General features: G+C 39.1%; 1 long non-coding RNA gene across 2 annotated transcripts in view; it reads right to left on the minus strand.

The window, feature by feature from the left end:
- Positions 1-21657, minus strand: part of LOC139030932 (uncharacterized) — a 203812-nt gene that overhangs the window by 31883 nt on the left and 150272 nt on the right. For both annotated transcript variants that reach the window (XR_011483376.1, XR_011483375.1), the window contains exon 3: positions 20795-20921. This is a non-coding gene — a long non-coding RNA (uncharacterized lncRNA). The remainder of the gene's footprint in view (positions 1-20794; positions 20922-21657) is intronic.

Consider the following 21657-nt stretch of genomic DNA (forward strand, 5'->3'; position numbering starts at 1 on the left):
CTCTGAGAAGCCCCAGGAGGAAAATAAATCTGTGGCTTAAGGGGAGATATCCCTCAGATATCTTTTCTCAAGTGGACATTTCTCAAGAGAGATACTCATCATTCCTTTGGACAACGATGAAGACTGAACAGTCGTTATTTTTTACCTGGTAAGGGACTGGACCTAATATTCCTGGGGAATGTTTCATACTCTGTTTTGCTTCAGTGAGAACTATCCTGTAGCAATGGGCTTGAGGCAGTCATCCCAAGTCTGTAGCTCACAGGGTTTTCTAAATGAAGAAAGAATTTCCCCACTTTTTTTGCCATAAAATAGTTAGGGTGTTATGTAATTGGTGTTTTGTTGACCACTGCAAAAAACCAAAAGGAATTTTCATTTAGCTATTGGTAATAGACTATAGTGATATATACAATGCAAAGATTTCTTCTTTTATATAAAAAAGTTCAGAAATAGATATTCTAGTGCTGGTGAGGCAGCTTCATGAAATCTTCAAGGACTCTCTGCCTTCTTTGACCTACTGTTTCTGCCCCCCCCCCGCCCACAACAGCTTGTGGTTTTCTTTTTAAAAAGAGATCTATGTCCAGATGGTTTTTGGATCTCTAGCTATCACATCCACATTTCCTGGAAGCAAGTAAGATGAAGGGTGGAGGGGCAAAAAGGGCTTATTCCACAACCTCTGTTTACATATCATTGACCACACTTGGGCACACAACCAAATTAGCTGCAAAGAAGCCTGGGAAATTAGTCTTTTAGTTGCATCCATTCCTATTCTGAGTAAAATCTAAAGAAACTGAGGATGGATATTAGATAGACAACCAGAGTCTCTGCCACAAGAGGATCCCAAAGATCAGTAATCCTTAGGCACTGATAAATCAGAAATTGAGACAGAGAGAACAGAAATATGAATTTTGAACAAAAAAAACCCAATTTTATTGCATTTAGTAACCCATTTTTGCCTAAAAATAGATTATTAACCCAAGCATTAATTATTTAATAAATGGGCTTTATGGGATTTTCTGAAATTCTTGGAATTTGGGGAGAAATTCTTGTGTCTATAGTAATGTGTGTAATTTGGGAAATAGTCCATAAAGTTTCTCAGACTCTCAGTCTGGAAAAAATGGATAAATTCCTGGAAACATACAATCTACTAAGACAGACTCAGAAAGAAATAGAAAATTTGAACAGAACAATTATCAGTAATGAAATTGAATTAGAAAAACCTAACAAATAAAAGCGTAGGACCAGACAGGCACACAGGAGAATTCTACCAAACATTTAAAGAAGATTAATACTGATCCTTCTCAAATGATGTCATAAAACTCGAAGAGGAGGGGGCACTTTCAAACTCATTGTAAGAGGCCATCATTACACCTATTCTAAAACCCGAAGAAGACACCACAAAAAATTACAGGCCAATATTCCTGATGAAGACTGATGCAAAAATTCGCAACAGAAAATTGGCAAGCCAGATTCAACAATACATTAAAAAGGCTCATACATCATTATCAAATGGGGTTAGTTGTAAGGATGGTTCAGTATCTGCAAATCAATCAACATGATACAATACATGGACAAAATGAAGGATAAAAATCACTTAATTACCTCAAGAGGCACAAAAAGAAACATTTGACAAAATTCATTCATTCATGATAAATACTCTCAACCGAGTGAGAACAGCAGTAACATACTTCACCATAATAAAGGTGACTTATGACAAACCCACAGCTAACATTATACCTAATGGGGAAAAGCTGAAAGACTTTCCTCTAAGATTAGAAATAACACAAGAATGTCTACTCTTTTCACTTTTATTGAAAGTAGTATCGAAAGTCCTAACCACAGAAATGAGACAAGAAAAAGAAATGAAATGTGGAAAGGAAGAAAAAAGATGTCGCTGTGTGCAGATGACATGATACTATATATTGAGAAAACCCTATAGATTCCACCAAAACACTGTTAGAACTAATAAAGAAAATTAGTAAATTTCCAGGATACAACATTAATACAGTATATAGAATATACTGCATTTCTATATACCAATAATGAACAAACAGAGAAGAATTTGAGAAAACAATCTTATTTACAATTGCACCTAGAAGAACAAAATACCTAAGAATAACTCTAACCAAAGAAGTGAAAGATCTGCATTTGGAAAAATCTGCTTGTTTTCCCTGCTTGTTTTCTCTTTTTTGCTAAGAGGACTCAACACCACTTCTTTTGCCAATATCCTTGAGAATGATGGCTTCCAGGTTGTCCACTGGTAACATTTTGAGTTCAGGATTCAAACCTGTACTGAGCCCATGGCAGAATAAGGATCAGGCATGGCCTTTCATCAGCTCTGCTCAACATTTTATTAAACTTTGTTAAACTTGCCCTCCTTACCCTCAGGGACTCATGAGGTCATTCATGAAATTAGCTCCTTAATCATGTATCCTCACCAAAGGCTCAAATCCAGTTCTCCAGGCTATTGGCAATTGGTTGCCATCCAATTCTCCTGCACTTCTGTCTCTCATCTTCCCCCAGAATTCTCATCCTCTTTCCATACCCAAAGCAAAAACAAAACTTCTGTCTAGCAACTCATGGGAATGATTAAAAAAGAAAAAAATAAAATTCATGGAATGATTAAAAAAGAATTGACTACTTTGAAAAAATCTCTGTTCAGTATAAAGGTTACATATGTAGTCGATATTTATTTGTGAAGGAATTATTTCTATTAGTTGTTTCTAGATATTTCTATGACATGTGAGAACAAAATATGAGCCCCTCATGTCACGTCACAAAGCACTTATCAGTTCTGTAATCTAATCACCCCAGACCTTTGTAACATTCACTGTCAGTGATTAAAATGGTTGCCTATGATGCCCCTTCTTTATTTCCCCATGGTTGTCAGAAAGAAGTAGTACAAACAAAAGATTCTTGACATACGGGACTATAGAGGTAAATCTGTATCTAGTTACTGAGAAGAATAACTTTTGAAAGTTTAAATTCTTTTAAATTCTCTGTGAGCTTCCCAGGTGGCGCTAGTGGTAAAGAACCTGTCTGCCAATGCAGGAGACATAAGAGACACAGGTTCAATCTCTGGGTAAGGAAGATACCCTGGAGAAGGTTATGGCAAGCCACTCTAGTATTTTTGCCTGGAAAATCCCATCAACACAGGAGCCTGGTGGGCTATGGCCCATAGGGTCACAAAGAGTCGGACACAAATGAAGCAACTTAGTATGCTTGCAAATTCACTCTGATTAGATCTGATAGACAGAGTGCAGAAGAACCATGGACAGAAGTTCATTACATTGTACAGGAGGCAGTGATCAAGACCATCCCCAAGAAAAAGAAGTGCAAGAAGGTAAAATGGTTGTCTGAGGAGGCTTTACAAATAGTTGTGAAAAGAGGAGAAGTGAAAGACAAAAGAGAAAAGGAAAGATATACCCATTTGAATGCAGAGTTCCAAAGAATAGCAAGGAGAGATAAGAAACGCTTCCTCAGTGATCAATGCAAAGAAATAGAGGAAAACAACAGGATGGGAAAGACTAGAGATCTCTTCAAGAAAATGAGAGATACCAAGGGAACATTTCATGCAAAGATGACCACAATAAAGGACAGAAATGGTATGGACCTAACAGAAGCAGAAGATATTAAGAAGAGGTGGCAAGAATACACAGAAGAACTATACAAAAAAGATCTTCATGACCCAGATAACCATGATGGTGTGATCACTCACCTAGAGCCAGACATCCTGGAATGCAAAGTCAAGTGGGCCTTAGGAAGCAACCCTACGAACAAAGCTAGTAGAGGTGATGGAATTCCAGTTGAGCTATTTCAAATCCTAAAAGATGATGCTGTGAAAGTGCTGCACTCAATATGCCAGCAAATTGGAAAACTCAGCAGTGGCCACAGGACTGGAAAAGGTCAGTCTTCATTTCAATCCCAAAGAAAGGCAATGCCAAAGAATGTTCAAACTACTGCACAATTGCACTCATCTCACATGTTAGCCAAGTAATCTCAAAATTCTCCAAGCGAGGCTTCCACAGTACATGAAACGAGAACTTCCAGATGTTCAAGCTATATTTAGAAAAGGCAGAGGAACTAAAGATCAAGTTGTCAACATCTGCTGGATCATAGAAAAAGCAGGAGAAATACAGAAAAACATCTGCTTTATTGATTACGCCAAAGCCTTTGACTGTGTGGATCACAACAAACTGGAAAATTCTTCAAGATATGGGAACACCAGACCACCTGACCTGACTCCTGAGAAATCTGTATGCAGGTCAAGAAGCAACAATTAGAACCAGATATGGAACAACAGACTGGTTCCAAATTGGGAATGAGTATGTCAAGGCTGTATATTGTCACCCTGCTTATTTAAATTTTATGTAGAGTACGTCATGTGAAATGCCAGGCTGGATGAACCATAAGCTGGAATCAAGATTGCTGGGAGAAATATCAATAACCTCAGATATGCAGATGACACCACCCTTACGGCAGAAAGCGAAGAGGAACGAAATAGGCTCTTGATGAAAGTGAAAGAGGACTTAAAACTCAACATTCAAAAAACTAAAATCATGGCACATGGTCCCATCACTTCACAGCAAGCAGATGGGGAAACTAATGCAAACAGTGACAGACTTTATTGTCTTGGGCTCCAAAATCACTGCAGATGGTGACTGCAGCCATGATATTAAAAGATGCTTGCTCCTTGGAAGAAAAGTTATGACCAATTAAGATAGCATATTAAAAAACAGAGACATTACTTTACCAACAAAGGTTTGTCTAGCCAAAGTTGTGGTTTTTCCAGTAGGCATGTATGGATGTGAGAGTTGGACCATAAAGAAAGCTGAGCGCTGAAGAACTGATGCTTTTGAACTGTGGTGTTGGAGGAGACTCCTCAGAGTCCCTTGGACTGCAAGGAGATCCAACCAGTCTATCCTAAAGGAAATCAGTTCTGAATATTCATTGGAAGGACTGATGTTGAAGCTGAAACTTCAATCCTTTGGCCACCTGATGTAAACAACCTACTCATTTGGAAAGACCTTGATGCTGGGAAAGATTGAAGGCAGGAGGAGAAGGGGACAACAGAGAATGAGATGGTTGGATGGCATCACCGACTGTATGGACATGAGTTTGAACGAGCTCTGTGAGTTGGTGATGGACAGGGAAGCCTGGTGCGCTGCAGTCCATGGGGTCACAGAGAGTTGGACATGACTGAGCGACTGAGCTGAACTGAACTGAGAGCACCCTACAGGCATATATCATTGTGATTTAGGTGGAGCTGGTAAGTAAAGAAAAATTAATGAGAGAGAAAGATGACAATGCTATCTGCTATTTAAAAAAGGCTGAAAAGAAGGAAGACATCAGGAAATGATTAGCAGAATACAGCTTTGGAGCTGGAATTTGACGGATGAGTCAGATTGGCTGGGTGGGGTTGGGGTAAGGGCAATACTCAGGAGAAGGAAACAGCAGTGTTCTCTTAGGGAAGAACTTCCTCTGCTCTGATTCTGTTGGGTCTTTTCTCATTTTTCTTTGGATCTTATCTATTTTTTTTCCAGTTTGTTTTCATCAGTTACTTTAAGTCACCCTTGTTTTCCCCGCTTTGTTACACTGGGTCTTTTTTTACTGCAAACAGGCTTTCCCTAGTTGCAGCGAGGATGGGCTGCTCCCTAGTTGTGGCGTACAGTCTTCTCAGTGCCGTGGCTCCTCTCGTGGGTCAGGGGCCCCAGCCCCTGCAGACTGCAGTAGGTAGAGTGTGTGGGTTCTGGAGCTGTGCTTCCTGGGCTCAGATGTCCTTTGGCATGTAGGATCTTAGTTCCCCGATCAGGGACACAACCCTGTCCCCTGCCTCGGCAGGCAGAGTCTCAACCACAGGACCACCGGGGAAGTCCCTTAGTGCCATCTTCTTACACATGAGCTAGTCTTATAAACAAAGCAATTTATTTACTGCCAAACCATTAAGCTAAAGACAACTCAATCTAATTGATTAACCTGGGTATTGGGTCTTTGCTCAATGCTGATTCAAAAAATAAAATTTCAATCTGTTTGATTTACTAGTCTCAAAACTTTTCATAGGGAATAATATATGAACTTAATGAAGATGCTCATTAAATTGATTGAATGATAGTGTTTTCCCTAATAAACCCTATTTTTATTTCTTTCCCATCATACTTATTTATTACATTAACTCTATTTCACATGTCACCTTCAATCATGAAAAAAATAGAGCTCACTTCCTGCCCCTTTCAGGCAAAGTGTCTAGATTTGTTTATTGTAGTGTGAAAGTTACTCTAAGATGAACTGCTTAGTGTATAAGCCGGTTCCCACTTCTATAGCTACTGAGAAATCTTGTTAAACACTACTTTTGTAAATTTTGGAGACTAATCCCTTATCAGTCACATCATTTGCAATTATTCTCTTCCACCCTGTGGGTTGTCTTTTTGTTTTGTTTATTGTTTGCTTTGCTGTGCAAAAGCTTTTGAGCTTAAGTAGGTCTCATTTGTTTATTTTTGCTTTTATTTCCATTATTCTGGGAGATGAATCAAAAAAGATGTTGCTATGATTTATGTCAGAGTGTTACAAACAACTTAATAGCATCAAAACAAAAACCCACTCAAGAAATGGGCAGAAGACCTGAATAGACATTTCTTCAAAGAGGACATAGAGATGGCTAACAGGCACATGAAAAGATGTTCAACACCACTAGTTATTAGAGAAAGGCAAATTAAAACTACAAAGAGACACCACCTCATGCCAGTCAGAATGGCTATCATCAAAAAAAATCTACAAACAACAAAAGCTGGAGAGGATGGGGAGAGAAGGGAACTCTCCTGGACTGTTGGTGGGAATGTAAATTGGTATACCCATTATGGAGAACAGTATGGAGGTTCCTTAAACAATTAAAAATAGAGCTACCATATGACCCTGCAATCCCACCCCTGAGCATATATCCAGAAAAAGCCATGACCCTAAAAGATACATGCATCCCAATGTTCATTGCAGCACTGTTTACAATAGCCAAGACAAGGAAGCAACCTAAATGTTCACTGACAGAGGAATGGATAAAGAAGATGTGGTACATATATACAATGGAGTATTACTCAGCCATTAAAAAGAATGAAATAATGTCATTTGAAGCAACATGGGTGGACCTGGAGAGTGTCATACTGAGAGGGTAACAGGCAGGAAGGCTAGGGGTCTCCAAACAGAGGAAATAGGCTGCAAGTGGTCACACGTTTTCTATCTCTCTCTTAAGTGGCAGGAGGAAACAAACTACAAGTGTCAGATTCTTATCCCTTCTCTATACAAAATTAATGCTGGGCTAGATGGAGCACATGCTGGAATCAAGATTGCCGGGAGAAATAGCAATAACCTCAGATATGCAAATGACACCACCCTTATGGCAGAAAGTGAAGAAGAACTAAAGAGCCTCTTGATGAAAGTGAAAGAGGAGAGTGAAAAACCTGGCTTAAAACTCAACATTCAGAAAACTAAGATCATGGCATCTGGTCCCATCACTTTATGGGAAATAGATGGGGAAAGAATGCAAACAGTGACAGACTTTATTGTCTTGGGCTCCAAAATCATTGCAGATGGTGACTGAAGCCATGAAATTAAAAGACGCTTGCTCCTTGGAAGAAAAGCTATGACCAACCTAGACAGCATATTAAAAAGCAGAGACATTACTTTGCCAACAAAGGCCCATCTAGTCAAAGCTATTGTTTTTCTAGTAGTCATGTATGGATGTGAGAGTTGGACCATAAAGAAAGCTTAGCGCTGAAGAATTGATGCTTTTGAACTGTGGTGTTGGAGGAGACTCTTGAGAGTTCCTTGGACTGCAAGGAGATCCAACCAGTCTATCCTAAAGGAGATCAGTCCTGAATATTCATTGGAAGAACTGATGCTGAAGCTGAAACTCCAATCCTTTGGCTACCTGATGCGAAGAACTGACTCATTGGAAAAGACTCTGATGCTGGGCAAGATTGAAGGTGGGAGGAGAAGGGGATGACAGAGGATGAGATGGTTGGATGGCATCACCGACGCAATGGACATGTGTTTGAGTAGGCTCCGGGAGTTGGTGATGGACAGGGAAGCATGGCATGCTGGAGTCCATGGGGTTGCAAGGAGTCGGACATGACTGAATGACTGAACAGACTGATACAAAATTAAAAGGAGATTTCCTTTAAAATTCTGCCTTGCCATGAGGACACCTGGTTCCACTTGAACTTAACTTTTCTCAAATCTTGAGCTAACCAATGCGGTTTTTCTTATGGAAATGGTTTTCTAAAGTGATGTTAATGAATTATGTATTTACCTTAGACTCTGTCTTTATTCAAATTGGTTCTGCCTAAGACTCAGAACCAACTTGACAAACCAGTATGTTTTCTTAAGCTATATTCTCTTAAGCTATGTTAATGAGACTATGACTTTGCTTGGAAACCTGCTTTTCTTCAAGATTCATATCAATCGTTTCATGGCCCGGGACAACTCACCTTGCGCCAATGTTATCTCAGAATGCATGTTGTGGGTGAGGGGCTTGGTGCCAATCTCTGAGCTTTGAGACATTTCCTTTCTCCAAATAGCAGCCTGATAGCATCTGGCTAAAGACTAGCAGGGGCGCACTCTTTCTGCCCCCTTTTGATGTCTCTGTCAGAAGCTTTCTCCATCTCTTTTATACTTTAATAAAACTTTATTACACAAAAGCTCTGAGTGATCAAGTCTCGTCACTTGAGGATAGGACTGAATTCCTCTCCTCCAGAGGCCAAGAATCCCGCAGGTTTTCATGGCTCAGCAGCAAAGTTTCAATACTGAGTGGAGTCAGTCAGACGGAGAAATATATGAAACCCCTTATATGTGGAAATTTAAAAAGAAATGATACAAATGAACTTACTTATAAAAAGAAAGAGATCCACAGACTTAGAAAATGAAATTGTGGTCACTGGAGGGATATTCAGGGACTTTGGGAAGGTAATGAACACACTGCTATATTAAAAATGGATAAGCAACAGAGACCTATTGTATAACACATGGAACTCTGCTCAATATTATGTGCCAGTCTGATTGGGAGAGGGCTTGGGGAGAATGGATAAATGTATACATACGGCTGAGCCCCTTCACTGGTTCACCTGAAATTACCACAACATTGTTAACTGGCTATACCCCAATACAAAATGCGGTGTTAGAAAAAAATAAAAATTAAAAAAAAACCCCAAAACACATAATTTTAATTTGTAATAGCCAAATTTGGGCTAGAATATATAGAACACTGAATGGAAAACTATGTCAGGACTAGCAAAAGACCGTCTAATTTCAATTTTGTATCAGATTTGTATCATTACCTCATGAGTTCTCTTGGTACCAATGAGGTCTCGTCATCGGCACCATCATTTCTGTTTTGGTGGAAGGGTTAATGCATTTTCAAAGACTTAGGAGTTCAAACATAAACTGTTTATTATAACCTAGCTGGTGTCACTTTCTTTGTGAAGCCTTCTCTACCAGCCTAGAAATTTAATTTCTCCTTTTAACACTGTACCGTAAGTAGTGTGACACATCCCGTACCATATTGTGATTATTATGTGCTGTGCTTCATTGCTGAGTTGTGTCCAACTCTTTGCGACCCCATGGACTGTAGCCTGCCAGGCTCCGCTACCCATAGGAATTCTCCATGCAAGAGAATACCAGAGTGGTTTGCCATTCCCTTCTCCAGGGGATCTTCCTAATCAAGTAATCAAACCAGGGTCTCCTGCATCGTAAGTGGATTCCTTACTAGCTGAGCTACCAAGGAAGCCCATGGACTTTTATATTAGTTTACTATTGAATTGTAAACTCCTCGAGGACACAGGCTGGGCATTATTCATCCTCAGAGGCAGTAAGGTGGGGAATCAGTGAGTAAGAGATAGTCTCAGAACCCAACCTGACCGGGTTCAAATTCAGGTTCAACCACTGCTATCTCTGTGACCTTAATTTTTCTCTACCTTGGTCTTCTCAGCTATAAAATACAGATAATAACAACAGCTTCTTCCATAGTGTAGGATTAAATGAACTAATACACATAATTGAGGTTAATTAAAGTTTCAATGTTGTGGTATTCCTTAAGACAAAAAATATTTTAACATGTAACTAAATATATTTAATATGGGAAAGAAATAACAACAAATTACAAGTTGTAAAAAGCTTAAGGATATTAAGTGATCCATGCAAAGAAATATAGGAAAACAATAGAATGGGAAAGACTAGAGATTCTTAAAGTAAATTAGAGATTCCAAGGGAATATTTCATGCAAAGATGGACACAAAAAGGACAGAAACAGTATGGACCTAACAGAAGCAGAAGATATTAAGAAGAGGTGGCAAGAATACACAGAAGAATTATACAAAAAAGATCTTCATGACCCAGATAACCATGATGGTGTGATCACTCACCTAGAGCCAGACATCCTGGAATGTGAAGTCAAGTGGGCCTTAGGAAGCATCACTATAAACAAAGCTAGTGGAGGTGATGGAATTCCAGTTGAGCTATTTCAAATCCTAAAGATGATGCTGTGAAGTATTGCACTCAATATACCAGTAAATTGGAAAATTCAGCAGTGGCCACAGGACTGGAAAAGGTCCGTTGTCATTCCAGTCCCAAAAAGAACAACGTAAAAGAATGTTCAACCTACAGCACAATTGCACTCATCTCACATGCTAGCAAAGTAATCTCAAAATTCTCCAAGCGAGGCTTCCACAGTACATGAAACGAGAACTTCCAGATGTTCAAGCTGGTTTTAGAAAAGGCAGAGGAACCAGAGTTCAATGTGCCAACATCCATTCGATCACAGAAAAAAGCAAGAGAATTCCAGAAAAACATCTACTTCTATTTTATTGACTATGCCAAAGCCTCTGACTGTGTGGGTAACAAGTTCACAATAAGACCACCTTACCTGCCTCCTGAGAAATCTGTATGCAGGTCAAGAAGAAACAGAACTGAACATGAAACAATGGACTGTTTACAAATTGGGAAAGGAGTATGTCAAGGCTGAATATTGTCATCCTTCTTATTTAACTTTTATGCAGAGTACATCATATGAAATGCCAGGCTGGATGAAGCAAAAGCTAGAATCAAGATTGTAGGGAGAAATATTAATAACCTCAGATATGCAGATGACACCACCATTATGGCAGGAAGTGAAGAGGAACTAAAGAGCCTCTTGATGAAAGTGAGAGGAGAGTGAAAAAGTTGGCAGAAAACTCAACATTCAAAAAACTAAGATCATGGTATCTGGTCCCATTACTTGATGGCAAATAGATGGGGAAACAATGGAACAAGTGACAGACTTTATTGTTTTGGGCTCCAAAATCACTGCAGATGGTGACTGCAGCCATGAAATTTAAAGACACTTGCTCTTTGGAAGAAAATCTATGACCAACCTAGACAGTATATTAAAAAGCAGACACATTACTTTACCAACAAAAGTCCATCTAGTCAAGGCGATGGTTTCTCCAGTAGTCATGTATGGATTTGAGAGTTGGACTATAAAGAAAGCTGAGCACTGAAGAATTGATGCTTTTGAACTGTGGTGTTGGAGGAGACTCTTGAGAGTCCCTTGGACTGCAAGGAGATCCAACCAGTCCATCCTAGAGTAAATCAGTCCTGAATATTCATTGGAAGGACTGATGCTGAAGCTGAAACTCCAGTCCTTTGGCCACCTGATGCGAAGAACTGACTTGTTGGAAAAGACCCTGATGCTGGGAAAGATTGAAGGCAGGAGGAGAGGGGGAAGATGAGATGGTTCGATGGCATCACTGACCTGATGGACATGAGTTTGAGTAAGCTCCAGGAGCTGGTGATGGACAAGGAAGCCTGGCTTGCTGCAGTCCATTGGGTTGCAGAGAGTGGGACACAACTGAGCAACTGAACTGAACTGAAAGGATATTAAAAATATAGAATCCAGAAAAATAACAAAACTACTTTAAAAATTAATAGCTTAACATATCCTATAATAGCTTTTCTACCTTTTCTGGCCATTTGGTTTTTTGATTGGTTTTCATATACAATATTTTATATTATCTATTGAGATAGTAGAAAATTATTTTTTTCTCTAGCATATTTGTTGAAATTTGCTTTTTTATTATTGGTGTTTTAAAAATGTTTACTTCTGCTTCATAACTCATTGGTAATGTCATACTCATTTTTTTGATTATTATATTTGGGAAAATCTATATCAAGATGCAGTTGTTTGCTGGCAACTTCATGTTACAATGCCTGATGAATCTGGGCAGTGGGCCATAGCAATAAATTAACTATACAAGGGAGTGACTGTGAAACATATATTCTTCTGAACTCAAACTAAATATATGTTTGGATTGATTTCCCCTTAGTTGCATCTCCAAAATTCCCATGGCTTCCTTCCTAATATTTGCAAAATTAGTCCTCAGTATGAAGAGAGTTAAGACTGATACTAGGCTTCCTTAAACCCCTCCCAAGCCCAAAGGACTAAACTTGCACACTATTTTCTCTGCTTAGCATCCTACTTTCTCATCAGGGCTGAAGCCCAGTTCGTTTGGTTGGAGTATTCAGTTCAGTTCAGTTCAGTTCAGTCGCTCAGTCGTGTCTGACTCTTTGAGACCCCATGAACCACAGCACACCAGGCCTCCCTGTCTATCACCAATTCCTGGAGCTTACTCAAACTCATGTCCATTGAGTCAGTGATGCCATCCAACCATCTCATCCTCTGGTGTCCCCTTCTCTTCCTACCCTCAATCTTTCCCAGCATCATGGTCTTTTCAAATGAGTCAACTCTTTGCATCAGGTGGCCAAAGTATTGGAGTTTCCCCTTCAACATCAGAATTTCCAATGAACAGTCAGGACTGATCTCCTTTAGGATAGACTGGTTGGATCTCCTTGCAGTCCAATGGACTGTCAAGAGTCTTCTCCAACACCACAGTTCAAAAGCATCAATTCTTCAGCACTCGGCTTTCTTTATAGTCCAACTCTCAAATCCATACATGACTACTGGAAAAACCATAGCTTTGACTAGATGGACCTTTGTTGACAAAGTAATGTGTCTGCTTTTTAATATGCTGTCTAGGTTGGTCATAACTGTCCTTCCAAGGAGTAAGCGTCTTTTAATTTCATGGCTGCAATCACCATCTGCAGTGATTTTGGAGCCCCAAAATAAAGTCAGGCACTGTTTCCACTGTTTCCCCATCTATTTGCCATGAAGTGATGGGACCAGATGCCATGATCTTAGTTTTCTGAATGTTGAGCTTTAAGCCAACTTTTTCACTCTCCTCTTTCACTTTCATCAAGAGGCTCTTTAGTTCTTCTTCACTTTTTGCCATAAGGGTGGTGTTATCTGTGTATCTGAGGTTATTGATATTTCTTCCCACAATCTTGATTTCAGCTTGTGCTTCTTCCAGCCTAGCGTTTCTCATGATGTATTCTGCATATAAGTTAGATAAGCAGGGTGACAATATACAGCCTTGACGTACTCCTTGTCCTATTTGGAACCAGTCTGTTGTTCCATGTCCAGTTCTAACTGTTGCTTCCTGACCTGCATACAGGTTTCCCAAGAGGCTGGTCAGGTGGTCTGGTATTCCCGTTTCTTGAAGAATTTTCCACAGTTTATTGTGAGGCACAGAGTCAAAGGCTTTGGCATAGTCAATAAAGCAGAAATAGATGTTTTTCTGGAATTCTCTTGCTTTTTCGATAATCCAGTGAATGTTGGCAATTTGATCTCTTGTTCCTTTTCTAAACCAGCTTGAACATCTGGAAGTCCACGGTTCATGTATTGCTGAAGCCTGGCTTGGAGAATTTTGAGCATTACTTTACTAGCATGTGAGATGAGTGCAATTGTGCAGTAGTTTGAGCATTCTTTGGCATTGCCTTTCTTTGTGATTGGAATGAAAACTGACCTTTTCCAGTATAATCTACTTCATTTAGCTACTGCTTCCTAACAAAGCACCCAGTACTGAGTGATTTAAGAAAACAATTTAATTGCTCACAATTCTGTGGGTTGTAAGGGAGGTCAGAGTTCATTGGGTACAGGTCATATCCTCTCTCTGTGCAGTTAGCTGGGTCACTCAAGTGGCTACATTCACTGGGAGTTCACCTGGGGGGCTGGAATGTCCAGGATGGATTTACTTGCATGCCACCTAGGCTAACAATGACCAGACCGGCCAAGGGCTGGTTAGATCTCTCTCTCTCCGTCTCCTGAAAATGTGTCATCATCACTTAATATCCTAATCTTTCTTCTTTCCTTGTGAGTTGGATCCTAGGACAGCCGTAACAAAAGGTTCCAGGTCTCTAAAGTAGCAGGATGCAAACTGGCACTGAATTCCTGCTGCCACATTCTCTTAGTCAGGGCAAGTCACAGGCGAGCCCAAATTCTGCATGGGAGAAGCAGCATGCATGTTCGTGACCATCTTTGCAGACAATCTTTTTTCTTCACACTCTATTCTCTGGCCACAACTCATGTCTTTCTTAGGTGTAAAATATACTCATCTCTCTCTCAAGACCTGCTAAAGTCTCATCGAACTATTTCCTATGTTCAAAGTCCATATATTGGGATCTATATCAAGTCCTAATATGGATCTTTCCATAAGGAATAAGAGACTATGTGAAAAGTGAGAGGCCATTTGGAATAGAAACAATGACCCAGGTTGACTCTCAGCACCAAAGTCTCAGGTGTATGAGTGAGGCCAACTTGGATCCTTCAGTGCTAGTTGAGCACTTTCAGCTGATATCATGTAAGCTGCTGCTGCTGCTAAGTCACTTCAGTCGTGTCCGACTCTGCGACCCCACCAGGCTCCCCCGTCCCTGGGATTCTCCAGGCAAGAACACTGGAGTGGGTTGCCATTTCCTTCTCCAACGCATGAAAGTGAAAAGTGAAAGTGAAGGCGCTCAGTCGTGTCTGACTCTTCACCACCCCATGGACTGCAGCCCACCAGGCTCCTCCGTCCATGGGATTTTCCAGGCAAGAGTACTGGAGTGCGGTGCCATTGCCTTCTCCGGGTATCATGTATACATGATAGAAAAGAGCCACCCTGACTGATTCCTGCTTGAATTTTTGACTGACAGAATCTTGAGAAATAAAACTGATTTTTTAAAACACTGTATTTTTAGATGCTTTGTAATGAATCAATAGCTCACTGAAAGAATAATCCACCTAGACTTTATCTTCACTTATTTTTTGTTTCTTCTACCATCCTGAATTTTGGCTTAGATTCACATTCTGACTTTGTGTAGGATCTGAAATTGAATTTCCATTCCCCAGTCCCATCATTCTATAGCTTGTTAGCCTCCAATTCCCTATTCTTTGTATGAGTCAATGTGACCAGCATCTCCAATGTCTCAGATTCAAGTCCTTCTGTGTGATAAGAAGGATAGACTAAGTCATTGGATTTTTGATTAGGAGCTCATTTAAATATAAACTTCAGGACATCACTTTCATGACAAATAAGGGAACAAGAGCCAGGCTGTAGGAGCTAAGGATGGTGAGAAAATAAAGGCAGCCTGTGTAAATTTTATAGTTTGAGAACAAAGGGAATATGATATAGCTTAAAGGAGAAAGAGTGAGTCTAAAAGAGAAAAAAAACTAATATAAATTATATAAATAAAATGTATACATTTGTATATTTATGCCTCTATACCTTTACCTGGATGCAGAGATTTGAAGATTTGAAGTGGTTCTGAGAAGATTTAGGAAATGTGAATCTAAGATGTCCAAAAAAGCCATAAAATTACCAAGAATGATGACTGAGGAGTAAGTGAAGAGCCAAGCTATGAGTTAAGTACAAGTTCCTCGTGAAAATTATTGAAAGTAATCATCCATATGCTATACTAAAATTAGGTTAAGACAATCACATCAAATTTAGTGGAAAATAATTGTGATTTGGCAGCTTCTCTATGTTCAAATAAGATTAAGCCGAAATCAGAAAATCAAGAGAAGAGGAAAAACATGAAACATTTCATAGAAGACTGTGAGGCAAAGCTGGTATATAAAGTGGCTGTGAGTTTATATTTACTGACTTAACTGCTCTAACAAGCACCTTAGTTGGATATTTCCAAGCATCATCATCTGGCAGAAATCAAAAGTAAATGTGCCCAAACTTACCACTGCATACTCTGAAAGAGAAGGTATTTAAAGACACAGTTATATATTCAGTATCTTCAAATTTGAAGGAAATACCTGCTACACTGAGGTGCATCTAGAATATTGTACATAAAATAGATTTTTTTCTTGAACATTAAACATGGCTTCATGGGATGGAAAACTAATATGATACATCCTCTTTCCATCTCAATGACAAATTGCTTCCTAAATAACACACTGCACTATCATCATTCTGCATATACTAGTAACAAGAAAGAAATTCAAGAGACAGAAAATCCAAGTTGCTACAAAATGGTGACATGAAGGGCTGACCCATCAGTATAAAAATGGCACCGACAACTTTATCATGAAAGGCAATCTGAAGGTAGGAAGTTAATATATATGATAATTCTACCAAATAGTTTGTCATTACTTAGTCCAGGCTGCCAATTTTCTGTTTCTAATAACACTTTTCTTACTCCTTCCTCCGTCCATATAGTTTAAGTTTTGTTCCATCAACACCCCATTTCTAGGGGTTTCTACAAATACCAGTTTCTGTATTTGTTATGGTAATGCTGCATAACAAACAACCTATAGGTACTTATTATTCATATTACATGTTTGCTTTTGGTCAGCTGTGGCTCTGTGGCTCCTGGCTACCAGTAGACTGAGGATTAACTCTATGCATCTTCTTAGTTTGGACATTTGTCTCAAAGGTCCTCCTCTACCTGCACGTGTTGGTCTTTCATGGCAGAAAAAAGGAGTAGAAAAGCATGCTGAATCAAGCGATCACACTTAGAGCGTCAACTCAGAACTGGCACACTGCCACTTCTATCTACATCCTGTCGATGAAAGTATGTCACTATCACACGGTCATCCTCAAAATCAAGCAGATGGGCAGAACCACTCCTTTCATAGGATATGCCTCACAAGATGACAAGTGGGGATGTAATTCTCCATTACAAGGAGGGAGCAAGGAGTTGGAAACACTTATCCAATCTACCACAGTATCTTCTGTCATTTCAAAATATTTCCTTAGTACAGAGGGACCTTAATTTAGTCATTTATGAATTCAACAAATACTGATTGAGCACTAATTGTATGTTTGTTGTAAGTGCTTGGGTGTTGTATTTTCTCTCTTATATGGTAGTCAATGCTTAAAAAACAGAATATTAGAATCTATATTTTAGGGGTTTTGGTCTATCCAGATATTAGCTTTAGTGGCAATTTTCTCCTCATTGTTGGACTGCTCTTTTGTTTTAAAATGACTTCACCACTGGCTCAGCAATGTTGTTTATGAACATTAAGAAGTAGAAGCTGTGTCAGATTGTAAATACATGGGTTTACACGTGTGAATTCTCTAGGATACTTCCAGATAATGTTTTATAAAAATGCTAAGTATAAATTGGGAGATGAAATAATGCCCACCTAGTGAAAACATTTGCTTTTGGCAACAACACACACAAGAAAAGAAAGGAAAAGAAGGAAAAAAAGAAAGGAAAGGAAGAAGGAATAACAGAAAGAAAAGACACCCTCTGTAAAGGCAGGGACCCAGTATGTAGAGAAGATAGCAATCTATGGACTTGACTTTCCATGTCCCTTCCTGAGCCATACATACATTCATTATTTCAAAATTTATTCAATAATTAATTATTCAGCTCCTACTATGTGTCATGTTTTGCTGTAGGAACTAGGAATACAGCAGTATCCAAACAAACAAATATTCTTGAGTTCCTGGAGCTGACATTTTAGTGGAAGAGATGATAAATTAATCATTAAGTAAAAAAATAGGATGTCAGATGATGCAGCAATTAGGAAATTAAATAATGTCACAGTTAAAATGGGCAATATGGGGAGAGTTTAACAAAGGTAAATAATTAACAATATGATTAACTGATCACTGACTCAGTAAAGAGTTTAGTAAATGTTATTAATTAACTTCATTAAAGCAGGTTTGAAAGAATAAGAGAAGCACTGGGCTCCGGAGCTAGCCATAGCAGGGAGCTCCAAACAGCCTGAGGCCTAGAAGACAGATGAAGGGATGAAATCACCAGCACCCAGAGGGGGAAGCTGAAGGGAGGGACCACCCTGCAGGAGGTGTGGTCTTCATGCAGGGAGGCAGCTGAACCGCAGGACTTGGCAGAGATGGAGCTAGGAGAATACATCTCTAATCCTCTCTCATCCTCTCTCAAACCTCCTTCTACCGCCTCCCTTTGGTCAAACCCAAAACGGAGCCAGAGGACAAGTGAGACTGCTGACAGAGTCCATCAGGTCGGCCTCCCTGAAGACAGTGCAGGGCAGAGAAGTTTGGAGAATGGATGTGAGCATGGCCTGGAGGATATCTGGGGCAGACAAGGATACCTTCTATGGAGAAACTTACAAAGCGGGAAAGGGGAAGCGGGAGAAAACAGATAGAGGGGTTGAAATTTTTAAATAGGATGATCAGAAAAGGCCTCAACAAGATTGTGGCATCAAAGCAAGGATTCTGAGGAGTTAGGGAAGTGAGATATGTGGGAATGTGAAGGAAGTGTATTCAGGCCAGGGGAAAGCAGATGCAACGTCTCAGAAGCAAAGCTAGAACGGAGCCCAACCACAACAGCTCAGGGGATGAAAGCAGTAGGTGAACCGCCTGGGTGGAGCAGCTTCACCAGTCCCTCCCTCCATTCTGGACTCTGAGAGGGCATCTCAGAGATGCTCTGCTTCTGGGAGAGCCTGGGAGAAATGCCGAGGGTGTGTTTGTGGGCTGTTGGTGGTGCTGGGGGTTCATCTTTTGAGCCACAACCCTGAAGTAAAGACCCTCTGTTCTTTCCCTTTGTCTGTCTTTTCAATTCTTCTTGGTATATGGAGGCAGACGAAGGATTCTGTACTCTTTTTACAAAAGCATTCCTTCTTAATTTTGTTCTTAATTCCTAATCAGTCTCTTTTTGGGTGCATTTTTATTAATTTATTTTTAATTGATGTATAGTTGATTTATAAAGCTATGTTATTTATACTATACGGCAAAGTGACTCAGTTATACATATATATATATATATTTTCCATTATGGTTTATCCCAGGACATTGAAAATAGTTATCCATCCATTCTATATGTAATTGTTTGCATCTGCAAATCGTAAAGTCCCTCATCCTAAGTGAAATGAGTCAGAAAGAGAAAGCCAACTCCCTGTTTCTAAAATTGAAGTATAGTTGATTTACTGAATCAGTTATACATGAATAGACATTTTTAATATTCTTTTCCATTATAGTTCATCAGAGGATATTAAATATAGTTAATTCCCTGTGCTACACAGTAGGACCTTGTTATTTATCCATTCTGTATATAATAGTTTACATCTGATTATCCCAGGTCCCAGTCCTTCCGTCCCCACAACCTTTCTTCTTGGAAACACAAGTCTGTTCACCATGTGAGTCTGTTTCTGTTTTGTAATTAGGCTCGTTCGTGTCATGTTTTAGATTCAATATATATGTGATATCATATGGTATTTGTCTCTCTGACTTATTTCACTTACTATGATCATCTCTAGTTGCATCTATGTTGCTGCAAATGGCATTATTTTGTGATTTTTTTATGGCTGAGTAGTATTCCAACTACCTATGTTATAGGAAACTACTATGAACCTTAATTCAAAGTTTTGAAATTTAAACCCAACCCCAAGCCTCCTGAAGATGCATGTGAGGGAAGGGGGGAAGCCAGAGTAAGAATTTTCATCTTCTCTGCTGCCCTGTGGGGTGTACATCATGCTTTTCAGAAACACAAGGGAAAACTGGACTGGAAGATGTAATTTTTAAATTAACTTCTCTATGGGAATATGAAAGAAAAGGTAATGAAATTGCAAGAGGAAAAATGTAATATTGGATTATTGAGACTGCCTTTAGAGAAAATAAAGTCATTTCATTCATCTGCTTTATCTGCTTAAATCATGTGGATCTGATAAAGTTTTAGGTACAAAAGGTGAAAGTGCTTGTCAGAAGCTTTCGTGAGTATGAATATCTATTAGAAAGTGACAACTCTCTTATGATTGTGTCTAGATATTTAAGAGGATTTGAGGTTATCACAACTCCAGGGGGCTTACAGAGACTTTGTTATTAGTCCTTTATCAGCAGAAGTATAAATGTATAGAGAAATTATTTTATGAATTACAAAGAATGTTCCAATAAATAACATGTTAGGAGAAGATCTTCTGAAAGCAAAGCTACAAAGTTAGATTTTTTTGTAGTGATTCTTTTAAGACAACTATTAATCTGGTTTTCACGTGTCTTGAATTTCTGATTTTTATTCTTTTAGAATGTAGTTGAAGTAATGGAATGTTAATTTACTCTCTTTCAGAAATGCAAAGTTCGCTTATAAATTTGGTTTTCCTCTGAATCCATGAGTAAACCATGAATGAAAGGAACATTACCACTTTGATCTCTGTTATGAAAGAAATATGTTGTTTTAGAAAGAGAAATTGAAGCAGGCTTCCAGAGAATATACCTGGATCTGCCACTTCCTTGGATTTCATGACAACAAAGATGAGTATTTCACTCACAGTTAAAAGAAAAAGCTTTCAGTGCTGCACTTGCTGTTTTCCCAATAATATCTTTCCCAGAAAAATATAAACAAATGCAAAATCTCTGTGTCATATGAAGTGAACTGTTGTTATTAAAATGTCTCAACTATCTGAATGTCCAATGCACATTAAAAGTTATCATTAGGGAACCGGTATACTTAATTACACAATTACTAGAGCACATACCTTTCCAGAAGTCTCTCAGTTATTCCTTTCTCATCCAGAACAATTCAATGATGACAGGTAAGTAGACGGCACATCCCTTTTCACTGAACTTTCATGTCAGTTAAGATGGCTAAAAAAGATGCTCTGTCTGAAAATAAATATGAAGAGTATGTTATCTCTTGGAAAACTGACACACACTTTTTGGGTATTTACAATTCTCAGTTTTATTTTCTGGTATAGATAGATAATACCTGACATTTGAAGGGAGAGGAGGTTTATAGTTCTGCTTGCCACCCCAACCCTTCTCCTGGGTACCATGTTACAACCAGATGCTTGACTGCAATACTAGCAGGTATTTACTGGCGGACTGGCACAAACCAGTCAACCTGTTCTGAAAGTTGGATGAAGCCCTAGCTATTGGTTTCTTTGTTTCAAAAGCACTGTGCAAGAAAGCAACTGACAGTGACAATATTCTAGTGTCAGGACTCATTGTCCTAATGTGAGATGACAGAAGTCAACCAGGGTGATGAATAAAGAAACTGTTTTTGTGTTAGGCCATTAGATTTTGGTTTGCTTGTCATACTTTAGTGTACCCTGGCTAATATACCACTTTATATATTCAAGGGGTAGTGTTTCTTCATTTAATAGAGTGGGGAGTGAAGCTTTAGAGCTTCATGAATTGCATACATAAATAAATGGGCCAAGTATGAAGGGATGTGTGTATAATAAATATTATTATGTGTCTCTCAAATCATATACACATTTGTTTTCCCTTTGGAGTGGTATGGTTCATAGATGACATGGTGAAAGTGTTCCAGAAGATACATGTGACATCGGTAGTCAATTTCAGAATTACTCGGGAGAATTAAAAAGTCTGAGTCCTA

The sequence above is a fragment of the Odocoileus virginianus genome, chromosome 24 (genome assembly GCF_023699985.2).
Source record: "Odocoileus virginianus isolate 20LAN1187 ecotype Illinois chromosome 24, Ovbor_1.2, whole genome shotgun sequence".
Classification (NCBI taxonomy): Eukaryota; Metazoa; Chordata; class Mammalia; order Artiodactyla; family Cervidae; genus Odocoileus; species Odocoileus virginianus.